The 21,490-nt window shown below is 41.6% G+C and overlaps 1 pseudogene; it reads right to left on the bottom strand.

The window, feature by feature from the left end:
- Window positions 1-15,176: 15,176 nt before the first annotated feature.
- Window positions 15,177-21,490, bottom strand: part of LOC132863721 (cilia- and flagella-associated protein 57-like) — an 11,324-nt pseudogene continuing 5,010 nt past the window's right edge.

The raw sequence follows: 21,490 nt of genomic DNA, 5'->3' as shown, positions 1-21,490 counted from the left end.
ACTCAACCTACCAATCATGTCCGGGGAGGAAACTGGAGTACCCGGAGGAAACCCCCGAGGCACGGGGAGAAGAACATGCAAACTCCACACACACAAGGCGGAAGCGGGAATCAAACCCCCAACCTTGAAGGTGTGAGGTGAACGTGCTAACCACTAAGCCACCGTGCCCTCCAGAACCAGTAGAATGTTTCCCCAAACAAATGAGCACTTTTATATAAAAATAGTCCTATAGTTCAAATCATTGGATGCCATTCCATTTGTTTTTGGAGGATTTGATCTCTATGTGGTTAAGAAATGACGTGTTATCTAGGACCTATTTTCACCTTCCTTCAGGTCAGCATTTGATGCTATCATTTTTTCATTTTTTTGACCTGCAAAAGTCAATGAAAGACTTAAATGCGTGGATTCATCTCATCTCGTCACTTACAGCTTCGTATTATGTGTTTGTATAGATACAGAGACATTAAATATTTAAAAGTAGGAGCAAAGATCAGTGTTTCTGTCTGCTGATGATGCTTAGACGAAAGCTAGCATGCAAAATAAAAATAAAAACCAAAGCTGGATGGTGGATACAGGTCCATGAGCGCTACCCGCTAACAGTAGCGCTTGCTAAAGATAAACTACCAGTGACACAAATGCAAGCAAAGGTTTATGAACCTCAACGTAGAAAACCGGGATCTTTTATAGAAGGGATGTTTTTTTTTTTCTAACAGTCTCCTTTCTTCAGAAAATGGCCTGCATGATTAGATAAAAAAAACCTCATCTGGGGTTTGTGAGGTGAGACGTGGCCGTGGGTCAGTTTCAGCCAGAAGCAATCTCGAAGAGTGCGTCCAGCTCATCAGCCCAACACACTCCGCTGAATCGAGAGGTGCGACAGCTCATCTCAGACATAACTAAAGTCATCAGAAGGCACCAACAAAATCGGAAAGAAAGCCACCTTGTGAATCAGGCAGCCAAAGATAACCTTACTCTAAGAGATGAAGGTGTTATAGGGACAAATGACAGAATAAGGGAGGAGGATATTTCCACACGGAGCTCTTCCTGACCTTGTGTGTGTGTGTGTGTGTGTGTGTGTGTGTGGATGACATCTCTCAGGATTCTGTATCTCCTCTTCCTGTTCCTCTTCCATGTCTCATATTCATTCCCTGTCTTCCGCATCGTCGTGTCAAGTGTCTTTACGGGACATCAAATCACAGCAAATTGCGAAAAATGGGAGGAACGTCCAGCACAAAAAGCTCTCCAGGAAGCCTGTATTTCTCTCTATAGAGGCTTGAGGTTGTTACACGGCCATCTAAACCTCTCAGAGGGACTTACCAGGCGGGCGCAAAAATACAGATCATTTTTCTCCACGTATTCCTACTGACTCCAGAGCTGGTTTGCAGGAGAGTTTTAGAGAAGAAGCGAATGTCCTGATGAAAATTTACACACATTACTATTCAAATGTAATGACAGAATTATGGACCGCTCAGACAGGTACACACACTGCTGAAGACACCGAAAGGTTTGTGTCGTTTACCGTACGCACAATTCTGACCTTGACCTTGGAACCTCAGTATTGCATATTATAATGAAATGTAGGATTTGGTTGCAAATCATATGATAATATATATATATATATATATATATATATATATATATATATATATATATATATATATATATATATATATATATTTGGCATTTGAGGTCATTATTAAATGCATAAATATTAATAATGGTATTCATTCATTCACTACTGCTTATCCGAACTACCTCGGGTCACGGGGAGCCTGTGCCTATCTCAGGCGTCATCGGGCATCAAGGCAGGATACACCCTGGACGGAGTGCCAACCCATCGCAGGGCACACACACTCATTCACTCACGCAATCACACACTACAGACAATTTTCCAGAGATGCCAATCAACCTACCATGCATGTCTTTAGACCGGGGGAGGAAACCGGAGTACCCGGAGGAAACCCCCGAGGCACGGGGAGAAAATGCAAACTCCACACACACAAGGCGAAGGCGGGAATCGAACCCAAAACCCTGGAGGTGTGAGGAGAACGTGCTAACCACTAAGCCACCGTGCCCCCTTAATAACGCTATTAATAAATTCCAAGACACATTTAATTTTTTTGTGATTTAATTTTTTTTTTCTCAAAAACCTTTTTCTACTAAAAGAACATTTTTGTGAGATGGAAAATATTACACGGATGTTAATAAAGAAATAAAAAATAAATAAAAATCTGCCACCTTTGAAGCAACAAAAGCGTTGTGCAGAAACTTTCAACAACCAGATCATTGGAGTAGTGAGGAAAAACTCCCTTAGATGGAAGAGGAAGAAAACTTGAGAGGAACCAGAGTCAAAAGTGAACCTCATCCTCATTTGGGTGACACTGGAGGGTGTGATTATAAATGATCATGAATGTTATTATGAATAATGTCCCGTCTACAGTCAGATACAGTCTGATAATTGTGTATTACGAGGAGGTTGTTGTCCTCAAAGACCACATGGAGTTGGTATCTTCTCATTGAAGGTCAGAAATCTTCATGAAGCGGAACACAAACGGAGCTGGAACAATACAGGTCTAAATGGCATGTGAGGAGAAAAGCAATGCCACCGTGGACAAACGAAGCATTTTATTTTACTATATACGCAATACAAGGAGAGAAAAATAAATAAATAAAGACACAAAGATATGTGAAAGTGTTTCAGCTTCTTTTCCCTTCCTGTCCTGCCATAATTGGAAAACCATTGCGTAATTCCCAGGTTGTTTGAGGACCCACGGGACCCCTGCACAGATCGCTGGATGGGGCTGTTAGAGGCCCGTGACCCCGACACAGAAACCTGTTCTGATAGCAGCAATCATGAACACCATGCAGTCAGGAGGCTGATTCTCTCTGAGCCAGAAGCTAACAGCTATCAGACTCCCTGCTGCGCAGACGCTCCTGCTGCTCCGCAGACGTGCGCAGCCTCCAGATGAAGACTGCAAGTGGAAGAAATGTGCAGCCGTGTATTCGACTCCCTGTGTGGCACGATTCAAGGTTTTTTTGCATTCTGTCAGTTGAATTGAACCTATAAAAAATATCATCTCTCTCTCTCTCTATCTCTCTCTCACATTCTCTCTCTCTCTCTCTCTCTCTCTCTCTCTCTCTCACACATTCTCCCTCTCTCTCTCTCTCTCTCTCTCTCTCTCTCTCTCTCTCTCTCTCTCTCTCTCTCTCTCTCTCTCTCTCTCTCTCTCTCTCTCTCTCTCTCTGTCTCTCTCTCTCTCTCTCTCTCTCTCTCTCTCTCTCTCTCTCTCTCTCTCTCTCTCTCTCTCTCTCTCTCTCTCTCTCACATTCTCTCTCTCTCACACATTCTCTCTCTCTCTCTCTCTCTCTCTCTCTCTCTCTCTCTCTCTCTCTCTCTCTCTCTCTCTCTCTCTCTCTCTCTCTCTCTCTCTCTCTCTCTCTCAACTCTGACACAAACATTTCCTACACATTAAAAAGCCTTGGGCAGAGATTTCTCTTATCGTTGTATTTTATTGAATTTATAAACTCGCATGTCTCTCAACGTTAAACTGAGTCTTACACTCGTTTAAGTACAGCTTTACAGGATTTCTCATATTTTTTAAATCATGTCAACACATTATTGATCAGACGAGAGAGAGAGAGAGAGAGAGAGACAGAGGCTAAAAGAAATGGAAAACTTCTAGAAAGTTCTTTTATTTTCCGGTTTCTATTTCCTCACTCACTCATCATCTACCGCTTATCCGAACTACCTCGGGTCACGGGGAGCCTGTGCCTATCTCAGGCGTCATCGGTCATCAAGGCAGGATACACCCTGGACGGCGTGCCAACCCATCGCAGGGCACACACACACACTCATTCACTCACACACTACGGACAATTTTCCAGAGATGCCAATCAACCTACCATGCATGTCTTTGGACCGGGGGAGAAAACCGGAGGACCCGGAGGAAACCCCCGAGGCACGGGGAGAACATACAAACTCCACACACACAAGGTGGAGGCGGGAATCGAACCCCCAACCCTGGAGGTGTGAGGCGAACATGCTAACCACTAAGCCACCGTGCCTCCGTTTCAATTTCCTTTACATTTACAGTATAATGCAATAGCTGCAGCTGTGGATGGGCTACAGATGTTGTAACTATTCACTTTTGAAAAACTTTCACGTCTTTTACTTTAAACAGATTCAATTAAACAGAATGAAAGAAAAACAACAGAAAATAGAACTCAATGCTATAACAGACACCTGTGTTCCTGCTGATATCAAAACCACCAGCTGTGCCTGTCTGGATCTGTGCAATAATCAAAAGCTTCTATAAAATATACATATCTAAATGTTTTATATAAAAGCGAATACAGGGTTATTTGGTTCAGCAACAGTTTATTTTGAGGAGTACAGTATCTACTTTTTCATGATATTCAAAAGAGCTGAATTAAAATAATATAAAATGTGGAACATCCCCATGGATTGAGTCATCAAAGACTAAAGTCCTGACACAAAATTTGTTCTGTTTGTCATCTGTATGCTTGTCAACATTTGAAAGATGTGGAATAAAGCTGTTAGTCATTCGTAGGAAAGAAAAAAAAATCTCTCTCTCACTCTCATTTTCTACCGCTTATCCGAACTACCTCGGTTCACGGGGAGCCTGTGCCTATCTCAGGCGTCATCGGGCATCAAGGCAGGATACACCCTGGACGGAGTGCCAACCCATCACAGGGCACACACACACACACTCATTCACTCATGCACTCACACACTACAGACAATTTTCCAGAGATGCCAATCAACCTACCATGCATGTCTTTGGACCAGGGGAGGAAACCAGAGTACCCGGGGGAAAACCCCCGAGGCACGGGGAGAACATGCAAACTCCACACACACAAGGCGGAGGCGGGAATCGAACCCCCAACACTGCAGGTGTGAGGCGAACGTGCTAACCACTAAGCCACCGTGCCCCCCGAAAAAAAAATCTTATAGACTTTATTAATTATATAGAGTTTATCATAACCTAGAATTGATCACTTTCGAATACAGCTTTGAAGCAGCAAACTCTGATGGACGCTTGTAAATAATGTCCCATACTCAATCCCATGTCAGGATTTTTCATCTGGGGAAAAGTTTGGTGTGTCCTTGTCTTCTGGAGCGCCTTTAAAACTTTTTAAAACTTCATACAGAATTGAATTTAGACAGAAAGTTTAAACAAGGCAGGAAGAAACCAACTAGGGCTTTCAGTCTATCAGCGATCCCATAGAAGAACCATTTTTGGTTTTAAAGAACCTTCTATTATAAAAGAACCTCTTTTTTCTTTTGTTTCAGTGCCAACTAAAATTTTTATAGTCTAAAGAATCTTTCGTGCAATGGAAACATTTCAAGGATCTTTTTCATAGAGCTATTTTAAGAGTGTTGAGTTTATTCAAATCCCTGCTGAGGAATCGATGACCTCCAGGAGGAACTGCTAATAAGGTTGTGTTCTTCACTGATCTGACGTTGTCTCATGGTGTCTTTTCTCCTTTTATCTTTGATCTCATGTCCATTTTTATCTCGTCTTTTCATTTCATTGCGGATATTTAAAATTGTTTACAGTTTTATTTTGCGGAAACATCTAACCATCGGCGTGTCATTGATATTGTTTGCTGGTTTACATTTACTGCATTTGGCAGACGCTCTTTTCCAGAACGACTTACTTTATTTATCTCATTTTTTACAGCTGAGCAATTAAGGGTTAAGGGCCTTGCTCAGGGGCCCAGCAGTGGCAGCTTGGTGGACCTGGGATTAGAACTAACAACCGTCCAATTGGTAGGTCAACGCCTTAAGCACTAGACTATCACATCCCACAGGTTTGTTGGTATTGTAGTCTTCTGAACTCAAACTCAAAAAACAAAACTAGATCTCAACAAAAGAAAGAAAGAAAGAAAGAAAGAAAGAAAGAAAGAAAGAAAGAAAGAAAGAAAGAAAGAAAGAAAACTGTGAAGAGCGATTGGTAACAAGATACGTCTTGATCGCCTGTCGCATTTCCCACACTTTCAAGCGCCGCGTTATTAAAAAGCCGAAATGGATTTTTGATTAAATCGCCTCACGTATATCTCACGTGATATCTTCTGCATCCATCATTTTATAGCAGATTTAGCTTTAATTAATTGTAATACATGGCAACGTACAGTGCTTTTATACACACAACTCTATCTAAAGATGAAAGGAGCTTGAGTAAAATATTCACGTGTACAGTGAATACACACAATGCAGTGTAGGCGTCTAGAGATAAGTCTGAAATATAGAAATACGATTTTAAAAAAAATACAGACAGAAATATGTGTTGGTGTAAACAGAAATAGAACATACAGTATACATAGAATAAAGATTATCCTAGAACGAACATATAAATAGTAAATAGAAAACGGATTTTTATTTTTTATTTTTTTTTTTTTGGGATAAATGAAACAGAATAAATTAATAATATGATCCGAGGTCTGGAAAAAATAGATTTAAAGATACAGTTTGTTGTTTACTGTACTTTCATCTCAAAATCATCTCAAATAGATTTTTAGAAAAAAATCACAATTGCTGGAGAACATGCAAACTCCACACACACAAGGCGTAGGCGGGAATCGAACCCCCAACCCTGGAGGTGTGAGGCGAACGTGCTAACCACTAAGCCAGACAGATGAAACACAAAATTTCTTTTAATGGTTTATAGTTTATTTTAATGTTGTAACTGCTTTAATAAATAGAATGAATTTTAGTTATATAATTGCACTTTTTGCCCATATACTGTAGTACTCTGTCTATCTGCTGTCTGTCTGTCTGCTGTCTTTTTGCCAATATAGTATTCAGTTATAGAATGGAAATGATTTATAATTACGGTGTCACCCAGATGAGGACACCTTGTATTAGATATGTATATTATATATTTATTATATTTTACTATTTAAAGCAGCTTTGTGACAATGTCCATTTATAAAAATGCTATACAAATAGAATCGAATTGAATTGAATACATCACTAACACAGAACGAGAAAAACTCCTCTGTCCTATAAATCTAATGTTTCTTACAACATCTAGAAGTCTAAACCTTTCCTGTATTATTGTAATATTAGTCTTGGACCACATCCAGTTCACCAAGCCTCTAAAAGTACCACAACTTTTAGGAAATGCAGACCGTCTCGCCCGACATCGGTGCCTGACCTCTCTAATGCCCTTGCAGCTGAATAAGCAAATCCCCACAGCCACAGCATCTAGTATAAAGTTTTCCCTGGAGAATGGAAATCATTAGAATTATATGAGAATATTATAATAGCAAAAAGCTGGGGTTCCACGGTCTGGTGTTAACATATATTTGGGCATTTTGTGTGTTTCTTCAGTGGGACTGACAGTGACTATGCCCCTATCACTGGTCCTAACAGTGACCATGCCCCTATCACTGGTCCTAACAGTGACTATGCCCCTATCACTGGTCCTAACAGTGACCATGCCCCTATCACTGGTCCTAACAGTGACCATGCCCCTATCACTGGTCCTAACAGTGACCATGCCCCTATCACTGGTCCTAACAGTGACCATAACTTCTTCACTGGTCCTAACAGTGACCATGCCCCTATCACTGGTCCTAACAGTGACTATGCCCCTATCACTGGTCCTAACAGTGACCATGCCCCTATCACTGGTCCTAACAGTGACCATAACTTCTTCACTGGTCCTAACAGTGACCATGCCCCTATCACTGGTCCTAACAGTGACCATGCCCCTATCACTGGTCCTAACAGTGACCATAACTTCTTCACTGGTCCTAACAGTGACCATAACTTCTTCACTGGTCCTAACAGTGACCATAACTTCTTCACTGGTCCTAACAGTGACCATGCCCCTTTCACTGGTCCTAACAGTGACCATGCCCCTATCACTGGTCCTAACAGTGACCATGCCCCTATCACTGGTCCTAACAGTGACCATAACTTCTTCACTGGTCCTAACAGTGACCATGCCCCTATCACTGGTCCTAACAGTGACCATGCCCCTATCACTGGTCCTAACAGTGACCATGCCCCTATCACTGGTCCTAACAGTGACCATGCCCCTATCACTGGTCCTAACAGTGACCATGCCCCTATCACTGGTCCTAACAGTGACCATGCCCCTATCACTGGTCCTAACAGTGACCATGCCCCATCACTGGTCCTAACAGTGACCATAACTTCTTCACTGGTCCTAACAGTGACCATAACTTCTTCACTGGTCCTAACAGTGACCATGCCCCTATCACTGGTCCTAACAGTGACCATGCCCCTATCACTGGTCCTAACAGTGACCATAACTTCTTCACTGGTCCTAACAGTGACCATGCCCCTATCACTGGTCCTAACAGTGACCATAACTTCTTCACTGGTCCTAACAGTGACCATGCCCCTATCACTGGTCCTAACAGTGACCATGCCCCTATCACTGGTCCTAACAGTGACTATGCCCCTATCACTGGTCCTAACAGTGACCATGCCCCTATCACTGGTCCTAACAGTGACCATAACTTCTTCACTGGTCCTAACAGTGACCATGCCCCTATCACTGGTCCTAACAGTGACCATGCCCCTATCACTGGTCCTAACAGTGACCATAACTTCTTCACTGGTCCTAACAGTGACCATAACTTCTTCACTGGTCCTAACAGTGACCATAACTTCTTCACTGGTCCTAACAGTGACCATGCCCCTTTCACTGGTCCTAACAGTGACCATGCCCCTATCACTGGTCCTAACAGTGACCATGCCCCTATCACTGGTCCTAACAGTGACCATGCCCCTATCACTGGTCCTAACAGTGACCATGCCCCTATCACTGGTCCTAACAGTGACCATGCCCCTATCACTGGTCCTAACAGTGACCATGCCCCATCACTGGTCCTAACAGTGACCATAACTTCTTCACTGGTCCTAACAGTGACCATAACTTCTTCACTGGTCCTAACAGTGACCATGCCCCTATCACTGGTCCTAACAGTGACCATGCCCCTATCACTGGTCCTAACAGTGACCATAGCTTCTTCACTGGGACCGACAGTGACCACTCCCCTTCAACTGGTTCTAACAATAACCACACCCCTTTTACTTGTCCTAACAGTGACCATGCCCTCTTCCCTGGGCCTGACAATGACCATGTCTCCTTCACTGGTCCTGTCAGAGACCACACCCCTTCACTAGATCTGATAATGACCCCGCCCCCTCCACTGACCATGGCCACATCATCTTAGCTGATCCTGATATTCACCACACCCCCTTCACCGGTCCTGACAGATGCAGTGACCACATCTGCTTTACTTTGACTGACAGACAAAGTGGCCATGTCTCTAAACTTTTTATTTTTCTCCACAATAGAGCCGGTACTGCTGGGGCAAAATAATTTTGTTGCCATGACAACAATTTGAGCAACAAGTTCTTTTCATAACAGCCATTTAAAATATGATGTGAACATCACACTGTATTGAAAATTGTAAAATCTGTAAATAAGCAACAGACACATTTGGGCTACGGATTTTTGTTGATGTGTCAAAGAAAACATGAGGGAGCACTGCACTGCAGACTGAGAGAGAGAGAGAGAGAGAGAGAGAGAGAGAGAGAGAGAGAGAGAGAGAGAGAGAGAGAGAGAGAGAGAGAGGATGTTTGAGAGTCATAGAGATCTTTATGTGGCGTTTTACTGCCATCATCTGGGCGCTGTGATATTACACTGAAGACAAAAATACTGAGTCATATCATAGCAATTCCATTATTTCATATTTTACTAACTTTTATTAATTAAGTACAATGTTGTGGAATATCGCAAAACAAATTCCTGTTATCCTGTTAAATTGTTGTTATCACTTACATTATAGCAGCAGTAAACATCCGTTTCCTCAAAAGCCTGTCTTTCTTTCTTCTCTTTTGAAACGCAGCTTGCCATGTTACCTACCTGAAAGTGTCCTGAAGACGTTCCACAGACAGAAAGCTTCCTGTTACACGTTGCTTTCTCCTGACTCGTACAAAGCACTGACACTGGAGACTCCTTACTTATTAAAATGTCTCCTTAGACAGAACTTTACCATAGAAGTTCATGAAGATCATCTACAGTATAATTTCCTGTGCATTATTTTTAGAGCTGCTGTTCGACAAAATGAATCAACTCCTTTGAGACCATCAGACCTCATGATGAAATTCATCTAAAGAGCACACCATGTGAGATATACAGATTGTACCTGATATACAGATTTTACTTATACTGATAACGTTTGATACTGATAACTGTTAATGATAGGTGGATGCATGGATGCATAAATGAAGACCCTGTGTAGGAGGGATGGATGGATGGATTGATTGGTTAATGAAAACCCTCTGTAGGATGCATGGGTGGATGGATGAATGGATGGATGGATGGACAGATGGATGGAGGGATGGATGGATGGATGAATGGATGAATGGATGGATGGATGGAGATCCTGTGTAGAATGGATAGGTGGATGGATGGATGCATAAATGAAGACCCTGTGTAGGACGGACGGATGAATGGATGGATGAATTAATGAAATCCCTGTGTAGAATGGACGGACGGATGGATGGATGGATGGATGGATGGATGGATGGATGGATGAATTGATCGATTAATGGAAACCCTGTGTAGGATGGATGGGTAGAATGAATGGATGGATAAATGGATGGATGGATGGATAAATGGATGGATGGATGGATGGATGGATGGATGGATGGATGGATGGATGGATGGATGGAAATCCTGTGTAGGATGGATGGATGGATAGATGGATTAAAGGAGGTCCTTTAAAGTTGTGTAAAGTGGATTGATATATGTATGGATGGATGAATGGATGGATGGATAAAAAAAAAAATCCTGTGTAGAATGGATGGATGGATGGATGGATGGATGGATGGAGAGACTGATTGATTAATGGAAACCCTGTGTAGGATGGATGGGTGGATGCATGGCTGGATGAATGAATGGATGGATTGATGGATGAATGAATGGATGGATTGATGGATGAATGAATGGATGGATTGATGGATGAATGCATGGATAGATGGATGGATGGTGTTGTGAGATTATCCCCAAAAGGACAGGAGAAAATGAAGTTGTAGGGTTCATGGATCCCCCTCGACCTCGACTTAAAACTAAGATACAGCCTAAATACACTCTAGTAGAAATTCCTATTCAAAAACAAAGTGAACAAAAACAGTTAAGAAAGTAAAAGAGAAAGAAGTGTAGAGAAGCTAAACGCGAAAAGATAGAAGAAAAGAAGTAGTTTCTGTTTGACAATAAACGTCTGAAAACAGGGAATCTGGTTACAGAAATGAAACAACAGAATATGAATTAAATACAATTATAATTCCAATTGTCATAAATGCTACTGTAAGACTGCAGAGGATCAGATGCTGCACTCCAACTGACTAAGAAGATTTATACAAAGTTAAGTTTTATTTATCAGAAAAGAGAACTTTTATTTAGATTTATAGGTCTCTTTTTACTATAATGAATTGTATTTTCAGAAGTAAGAATGTTATTATCTTTGAAATAGTTTTGTCACCCTGTATATTTAAAGGGCAATTTAGAAATGACTAATTTAACGCTCCTTGACGCACAATGTTTTGAAACTATTAGCATATGTTTTCCTGGCACAAATCACAGAGCCTTGAAAGGTTGAGAAAAGGTCGACCACGATATTGCGTGTACTGCGCCGTGCCTTGAAATCTGTTTGAAAAAGAGTATATAAGCTTTGTTGCTTGTAGGAAAAGGTGTGCATCTTATTCCGCTACGTACGTGTGACGTAGGTGCGGCGCATCAGAAAACAAACGCAGGCTAAGTATTTGGTTACTATCTTTGCATTTTAATTACTTTTGCTTATGCTAGAATTTTTTGATTAATTGAAGGAGATTTTATTTGTAATTTTATTTTATTTTACTTTACATATATTACACACATTTATTTTTATTACATTGCTTTAAAGAAAAGGGGGCAGGGTGGCTTAGTGGTTAGCATGTTCGCCTCACACCTCCAGGGTTGGGGGTTCGATTCCCGCCTCCGCCTTGTGTGTGTGGAGTTTGCATGTTCTCCCCGTGCCTCGGGGGTTTCCTCCAGGTACTCCGGTTTCCTCCCCCGGTCCAAAGACATGCATGGTAGATTGATTGGCATCTCTGGAAAATTGTCCGTAGTGTGTGATTGCGTGAGTGAATGAGAGTGTGTGTGTGCCCTGCGATGGGTTGGCACTCTCTCAAGGGTGTATCCTGCCTTGATGCCCAATGACGCCTGAGATAGGCACAGGCTCCCCGTGGCACAGGTAGTTCAGATAAGCGGTAGAAGATGAATGAATGAATGAATGAATGCTTTAAAGAAAAACAAGGCCTCCCATTGTGAGGACACTGAAAAGACAAGAAGGTCTAAGTCTGGCTCCTTCGTCTAAAGTTCAAACAATAGACTAGATAGAAGAACTTGAAGAGGATTCTTCAAAGATGCTGAGGCTTCGAAGGACAACCCACTCCAAGGTAAGACCAGTTTTGATTTATGCTGTCTGCTGTGACAGCAGCTTACTCGTGCAAAATATAGGAAGCACTCCTCAGTGGGTCTGTCGAAGCTTTGTCCAGGCAGGCCAGGAACATTTGTCACTAAGGGACACGAAGGTCAGTACTATTACTTTAATGGAAATCCTGTGCAGGATAGATAGGTGGATGCATGGATGCATAAATGAAGACCCTGTGTAGGACGGATAGATGGAGAGATGGATTAAAGGAGGTCCTGTGTAGAGTGTATAGATATATGCATGCATGGATGGATGGATGAATTAATAAAAAAACCTGTGTAGAATGGATGGATGGATGGATGGACTGATTAATGGAGACCCTGTGTCAGATGGATGGGAGGATGTATGGCTGACTGGATAGATGGAAGGACGGATGGATAGATCTCGGATGTTCTCCCCGTGCCTCGGGGGTTTCCTCCGGGTACTCCGGTTTCCTCCCCCGGTCCAAAGACATGCATGGTAGGTTGATTGGCATCTCTGAAAAATTGTCCGTAGTGTGTGATTGCGTGAGTGAATGAGAGTGTGTGTGTGTGCCCTGCGATGGGTTGGCACTCCGTCAAGGGTGTATCCTGCCTTGATGCCCGATGACGCCTGAGATAGGCACAGGCTCCCCGTGACCCGAGGTAGTTTGGATAAGCGGTAGAAAATGAGTGACAGTGAGTGAGTCACCGACTCATTTATTCCACATTGGAGCTTATTTGGAGATTAATGACTATCGAGTGAAACAAACTGAACTGTGTCCAATCTGTAAAGATCTGCACCTGTAAAGCTCGATCATGAGATTAGAAGAAAGACCAGAGGATAGAGTTAGTGACATTTGAGTAGCCGGTGTTGTCTTGGCGATAAACTGGAACTTTCTGAATAACAGAGCGTACCTGCTGAACCAAATCGTTTACCTGAAGCCATGCTTATTGATTTTTTTATACTATCAGCAAGAAATTATGGATTCAGTGAAGCACAAGCAACCAATTACACCCTAATGAGTGCACGTGTGGGAGCTCCTCACTGCAGAAAATGTTAGCAGGAGGCACTTAACGTTTATGCCGTTTATGATGTTTATGACACTTTAGTGGTAAGAGGGTAAAGGTGACAGTTGAGTACTAAATTATTTCACTAGAATTCTGATCTTTGGGCTTTGATCAAATGGTAGGATGATCTATTGGATGGATTTATAATCATTTATAATTATAATAATAATGGATTTATGAATTGCTGAGGTTTTTTTTTTTTAAACAGAAGATGAGATGGACTCGTATACTGTAGATACCACATATAGATACAGAAAGGTCGACAACATCAGTATAAAATTTTCAGAGAATATATTTAGAGCAAATATTTAATATCTATATATGAATGAAGAAACAATCAAGCTAGATTTCTCTTTTTTTAATGTATATGTGAATGAGTATATGTGTATGTATGTATATACTGTATGTGTATAGATTTATATATATTTTCTCATTTTTTTATTTGTAATGCTGCTTTTTTCTCTCTCTCACTCTTCCTTTATTTTCTTCCACTTTTGCACTCTTTTTTCTTTGCATTTGAGGATTCACTGCACAATCCACGATTCTGTAAAATAAATATTACAGGCTAAAGAAATTTCTTTCGTGCATCACGATCAGTTCACAGATTTGACCACCAGGAGGCGCCCTGACTCTTGGAGTGATAATCATCCTGAACGTCCTGTAAGATTAAAAGTATTGTGTGAATGATTGAATTTGCTTTTTCTGTCATGATGGACTTCATTTCCAGACGATTTTTAACCTAAATTATTAAAATAAATAAATACATTTTTGTATTCTATGCAGTTTTTGCATCTCCATTTATTCATTGCACTGATGCAGTATGGAGTTAATTTAGTTTTGTCATAAAAGATGTCTAAAAAAATCGATTTTCTTGTCGAATCATGTGCTTGTAATTTTAGCAATTTTTGACATTTCTGAACTTTTTTGAAATTTTTGGAAATATTTGAAATTTTTAAAAATCTGCAGAAAATAATGTAATAAAAAACAAACTCTCACAGGACTGAAACATTTATTTCTATTGTAATGATGCACACAGGAACAATAAGAAAAATAATGTTGTATTCTGTAAATATATTTATTTTAAGGTGAACAATTGGAGTCAAACGTTTCAGCGCTTTGTTGCTGATTTCTGACAGTTTTCTCAGTAACGCGACAACCGGCGGTTTTTCTCATGATGACTTAAAGAGCGAATGATTGTTTATATCGGAAATGAAGTACACAGCAATTAAATGCAAATATAAAATGAGAAAAGGACTAAAATATGATGTTTTGTTAAAATGCTGTTTTATTTAAAAACACACACACACACACACACACACACACACACACAATGTGATGCTTTAGGAAAAAAAATGAACTTTAGCAGTTACTCATTTTCACATGAGGTGGTTGAATTGTGCCCGAGTGTTCGCCGGCCTGCTCTGTTTGACGTTCTCCAGGTAGGCGTTCTTAATATTCCTGTATTGTCACCAAACACCATCACAGATAATATTGTGGTTGTCAGCTGAACATATTTATAATCAATATTCGCATGTTTCATTTTTCAGATAAAGGAAGAATTTAGGAGAATTATTACTGAGCACCTTTGGGCCAAGATTTATGACGTGTTTAAGTGCTTAGGGCAGAGAGTTTATTGCTAGACAGGGTCTGCAGGTCGAAGCTTTGATCCCGACCTTGACCTTGACCTTGACCTTGACCTAGTATTTCCTGCTTCAGCCGCTGGATCTCGAGGCGCTGCTGCTGGATGATGCTCTCGGACACACCCTCAAATTTCAGCCGTGGCGCCACCGGCGACGTCGCTGCCGGAATAAACAGAGACACGATTTATATGGAAGGAATAATTCAATCAATATCAGGAAGTGACTTGTAAATAAAAGTGGATAAAAAGTGTTGGTTTTTGACAAACTAACAGATGTTAAGTCATGGTTTGTGACTCACGCTTGATGTAGGTCGCGCTCTTGGACTTGTTCTTATTGAAGCCTTTCTGAATTTCGTATTGATGGATCTGTGCTCGCAACTGCTTCACCTCCATCCTCAAATCATTATTCTCTTTAATAAGAGAGGTGTTTTCCTACAGCACACACACACACACACACACACACACACACACACACACACACAGGCTGAAGATTGATCCATTCATGTGTACACGCTGTTCAGCTTCACTTTGCTACGATCCGTTTTTAGATTTTGATTTACACAGTACAGTATATTAGCTATACTATGTAAGTAAAAATTACATTTTTTGTAATTGTTTTTTTGCCGTTGAAAACGTGTGCGGCGTGAAATAAAACCCAACCTTTATGAGCTTGATGTTTTTTGCTTCATGCACTTTGTTGTCTTTGGCTAATTTCTTTCTGAGAGAGTCCATGTTCCTTTGCATCTGATCCTGCTGCCTGATGAACTCACGCTGAACATCAGCATCAACTCCTGTTATCTCCACCTGTCACAATCATCATCCTCAATCAGGTATGAACATACAGACTGTGTGTGTGTGTGTGTGTGTGTGTGTGTGTGTGTGTGTGTGTGTGTGTGTGTGCATGCATGCGTGCGTGCATGTGTGTGTCCAACTCACCACATCTGACTGATGCACATAGCGTCTATAAATCAATCGAATGCTCTCCTTCAGCTTCTTCGGCTCCTGGATGAAGCCCACACAGTTGTGCAGATCGGTCTTAACCCTGTGCAGTACAGCTTTTACGTCCTTGACCTGAGGGGAGAAGAAACACAGCAGTCAGCAGTGGAAACCTGAACTACACTCTCTATGGACTCATTTCTAAATATATGCTATATTATTTGAATATAGAAGTTAATATATTCATGACAACAATCCTAACAGTGAAATTTTACAGATCATTGACGTTAGCTCACATGAAACAAAAACAGTTAGAACAAACATTCAGAATAATTTCAATTTAAAAAATGGAAGTGGGTCATATAACCACAACAGTTTCATTCCATCATGCTATAATTTTAATAATAATAATCATAATAATAATAATAATAATAATAATAATAATAATAATAATAATAATAATAATAATAATAACAATATAGCAGGGGGGCACGGTGGCTTAGTGATTAGCACGTTCACCTCACACCTCCAGGGTTGGGGGTTCGATTCCCGCCTCCACCTTGTGTGTGTGGAGTTTGCATGTTCTCCCCGTGCCTCGGGGGTTTCCTCCGGGTACTCCGGTTTCCTCCCCCGGTCCAAAGACATGCATGGTAGGTTGATTGGCATCTCTGGAAAATTGTCCGTTGTGTGTGATTGCGTGAGTGAATGAGAGTGTGTGTGTGCTCTGCGATGGGTTGGCACTCCGTCCAGGGTGTATCCTGCCTTGATGCCCTATGACGCCTCAAATGCCCTATGAGATGCCCTTTGTGGGGTCCAAGCACTTTTATCCAACAGCACCCCCAATGGCCAGTTTATAAGTTACACAGAACACTAAAGAGTCTACAGACTCCCCTCTATTTCATATGGGTTCTTTACAGGTTCTTTAGTGCGAACCCTTTGACATTCTGTTTAAGTAACAAATTCATCAATTCGTCAACATACAGAAGGAAAGATGAATCTCCAAAAAATACACACAACCTCATTGGTCCAGAAGTTTAAAAATAATCTGATGTCACTCAACACCTGTCTGGAAATAGCTTTACTTTATATTAATAAGAATAATGAGGATAAACGGCATACTGACAAACCTTCATTGTTTCTTTCTGCTTCTCTTTATCCATGGCTTTGAGCATCAGCTTCAGTTGGGAGATGGTGAGCTCCATATGAGTGCTCTTCTTATGGAACTGCTTCAGTTCAGCCTCCATCTGAATCAAGCACAACGTCTGATCAGATTCCCATCATAAATACTGAGCATAATGTAGTTATAGAGCAAAATTCGATTTCTATGTGATTCTAATTGATTCATGTTAAAGAACCGACGAATCACAGAACGTGTGTAATCTGCATTAACACACGATACAGCTGTGCTAATGTTTCAGATGTAATCAAGCACAAAGACGATGTGTGAAAGAGAATGATTTCGGTTACTACGGTTTATTCTCTACACAGAGGATTGAATCTGAGTTCTGAGTCTTTATATAATAAGAACTTCACTTATTAAACAGCGGATTGTACCTAAAGCAGATCTTAGCAGGTTTAGGACGTGTACAAAGACACAGTTGTTATATTAAAGAAATATACGGTACATAGTGTGCAGGGTGTAAATCTTCACTCCTCACCACATGGACTTGCTCCTTCATCTTCTTCACTTCGTTCTCTCGTGGCTCGATTTGTTTCTTCAGCTTATCGATCTCGTTCTCCAGCAGAAATCTGAACTTCTCCAGCTCATCGTTCTTCCTCCTAAGACCATAAAAGCGATTTTCCTGCAGAGAAGAGATCAGACGTCCCGATGTTTACACTGTCCAATCGATCACTCTTAATTAAGCGCTGATATTATACCACACAATATCTCCAATGTTTTCACATTATTCTAGATACAAATCTAGATACACTTCCTTCTTAACCCTTTAAATTAATTATTAACGTTGGGAGCAGCCGAGAGCTTTATTATTATCGTTTTTTCCATATCTGGATCGTTTGACCATATCTGCTGTCCCTGAGATAAATAAAACTCTGAAACTGAACATGTAAAATGAGTTTCTTGTCCATCTTGAACTTTAAATACAAAAGAGACTTTCATCTGTGGCTTTAGATAATTCTGTGTAAACACTGCATAGTGATTGGCCTGGGGTGCCAATATTTACAAACCCCTTAAAACATACACTACTTATGTTAAGTTTATAGTCTGTAGTCTTTACACAAATCCTTGTCCTTTACTGTGGACAAAGACTCCACCTTTTCTTGGATGGTCTCGTCTCTCTCCTGTATCTTCCTCTGCAGTCCCATGATGTCCTTCTCCAGAGCCCTGATGACTCCATGCTGCTTCTGCTGCTCCACCTTCAGTTTCTCGATGTCCAGGTTGCGGTCGTCAATCTCCTTCTGCAGGCTTGTGAACTGCAGACACACGTAAACAAGTTAATCTGCCAGAACATGGAGAACCTGATTAAGAACTCTGGATGGATTGATATGTTAATGCAGCTCAACACCTTCTTCTTCATGACTCTCGTCTCTCCGGTGAGCTTCAAGTTGTCCTCCTTTTTCTCCCAGAGTTTGCGTTCGTATGTGACTCGGATGTCATGGAGCTCAAGGTCGCCGTCTTCCTCGATCTGCTTCTTTATTTCCTCAAACTCTCGTAACTGCTGCCGAGACGCATCCTGACACTGACGAGACGAGATAAAAAGAGAATCTAAAGAATCCCTGACGACATGATTCTTAAGGCAACGCTTTTATATCTGACTTTATAAAAGCTACATTCATTCATTCATCTTCTACCGCTTATCCGAACTACCTCGGGTCACGGGGAGCCTGTGCCTCAGGCGTCATCGGGCATCAAGGCAGGATACACCCTGGACGGAGTGCCAACCCATCGCAGGGCACACACACACACTCTCATTCACTCACGCAATCACACACTACGGACAATTTTCCAGAGATGCCAATCAACCTACCATGCATGTCTTTGGACCGGGGGAGGAAACCGGAGTACCCGGAGGAAACCCCCGAGGCACGGGGAGAACATGCAAACTCCACACACACAAGGCGGAGGCGGGAATCGAACCCCCAACCCTGGAGGTGTGAGGTGAACGTGCTAACCACTAAGCCACCGTGACCCTCTAGTTTCATTCACTGCCTTTTAAATCATTACCTCAAATTAAAAATCCTAATAAAAACACTACACAACATTTTTCAAAGAAAAAACTCATTAAAATTGCACATTTTATTATAATCAAACTTTGAACAATAAAAAAATCCCCTGTGAACTAGTTTAAGAAACAAGCAAGCAGTTAATAATGTGGGTGTGTTCAGGGGCGGAGCCAGGTTAAGGTTCCGTACCTGACACAGCTGGAGCTCCTTTTCCTGCAGCTTGACCTCGTAGAAATGCGTCATGTCCTCCAGGGCACGCACGTGTACGTCCTTCAGTTTCTGCACCTTCTCCTCATAGCTCTCCTTCATTGTTTGCAATTTCAGCTGCAGCTCCTGCTGCTTCTCGTACTCCAGCATCAGCTTTCAGTTGTTTTTGGATTCTGAAAAAATAAATTAATACAGACGAAAATTCATCTTAATCGTTACTCCAGTAAGAGTAAAAAAGCATCCGTTGAAAAACTACTGAAGTAGCTAGATATTAGTACGAAAAGCCGGAATTTCAAACTACATGGAGAGTTTTCACACACCTCTTCTTGAAAGACTCTTTGTTCTGTTTATATAAAACATAGTTTGAAGTAAAGAAGCCTATTTTTTTTTTTTTTTAGTGGGCAAAACCTGTCTCTATTACCAAACATCTTTTGGCCAACGGAAAGAAAACGCAATGCGCTCAAACGCATTAAAATAAGAGTCCACCTCCGTCTCCTTAAAGTGAGGTACTAAAGCAATAATCTTGCTCACATCAAAGGTAGCTGAGGACGATCCGACCACCGGGGAAACTTTTGCATCTGGTGCGGGCGTCTGATGTGCATCTGAGCTGGCGGCGATCTTCGTCGCTTCCAGTTGAGCTGTCGCGACTTTATTTGTTTCTCGACCTCTAGCTCCATTCTGCGTATTTCTAATCGCATCTCTCTTGGTACAGTGCCGTCTGATTGGTAAAGCTCAGGAAGTCTGCTCTACCCTGTCCTTAGAAGACAGCTTAAAATGTGACACATTGAAAGCTGCTATTTTACGCGCCTACGAGTAAAGAAGCCTATCTCAGTCCAGTGATGGGCACAGTGACATCACAGAACCTGTCACTCACTCATTTTCTACCGCTTATCCGAACTACCTCGGGTCACGGGGAGCCTGTGCCTATCTCAGGCGTCATCGGGCATCAAGGCAGGATACACCCTGGACGGAGTGCCAACCCATCGCAGGGCACACACACTGTGAGGCGAACGTGCTAACCACTAAGCCACCGTGCCCCCATCACAGAACCTGTCATCTGCAATAAAATCTCAAACACACCCAGATGTTTTTTTTTACTTGTAAACTTTATTTTAATTTTCACATTCACAACACAAACTTGTCAGCATCTGCATTTTAACAAGTTAACAGAGATCAAAGGAGAAGGGGTGTGTGTGTGTGTGTGTGTGTGTGTGTGTGTTATTATGTTTGTGTCATATGTTCTGTCTTGAACAATTAACCTAACAGAATTTTACTGTTGAACTTCAGTAGTAATTGGATCTCAAGATATTTACAATGTATGATGTCACAGTTTGCTGTTAGATTTATGGAAATGGAATTTCTGACCACAAGCGCGCTAAATGTAAGCTGGAGACACGTGGCAGCCTCTCGCGAGATTTGCGGACAATTCATATCAACTCATTATTTTAAAAAATCTCATATTTGTTACCATTTGACAGTAACAAAAGGAACGCGGCCAAAGTACGCATCTTAAAATATTTACCCAGATCCTGCAGCTCTTTAGCAGCTCTCCCTGTAATAGCCTTTAGCTTCTTCTGCTTCTTCTCTGATTTCAGCACCTGAAGTGGTGTGAGATCAGAATCAGAATCAGAGTCAGGTTTATATTCAGGTACTGTAGGGTTTACATGCACAGGAATTTGTCTTGGTGTGTTAGTCACTCTCACTCTCTCACTCATTTTCTACCGCTTACCCGAACTATCTCAGGCGTCATCGGGCATCAAGGCAGGATACACCCTGGACGGAGTGCCAACCCATCGCAGGGCACACACACACACACACACTCTCATTCACTCACGCAATCACACACTACGGACAATTTTTCCAGAGATGCCAATCAACCTACCATGCATGTCTTTGGACCGGGGGAGGAAACCGGAGTACCCGGAGGAAACCCCCGAGGCACAGGGAGAACATGCAA

This window comes from Tachysurus vachellii, chromosome 20, assembly GCF_030014155.1.
Source record: "Tachysurus vachellii isolate PV-2020 chromosome 20, HZAU_Pvac_v1, whole genome shotgun sequence".
Lineage (NCBI taxonomy): Eukaryota > Metazoa > Chordata > Actinopteri > Siluriformes > Bagridae > Tachysurus > Tachysurus vachellii.
The sequence above is the reverse complement of the archived record's forward strand: the minus strand, read 5'-3'. Positions and strand labels throughout refer to the sequence as shown.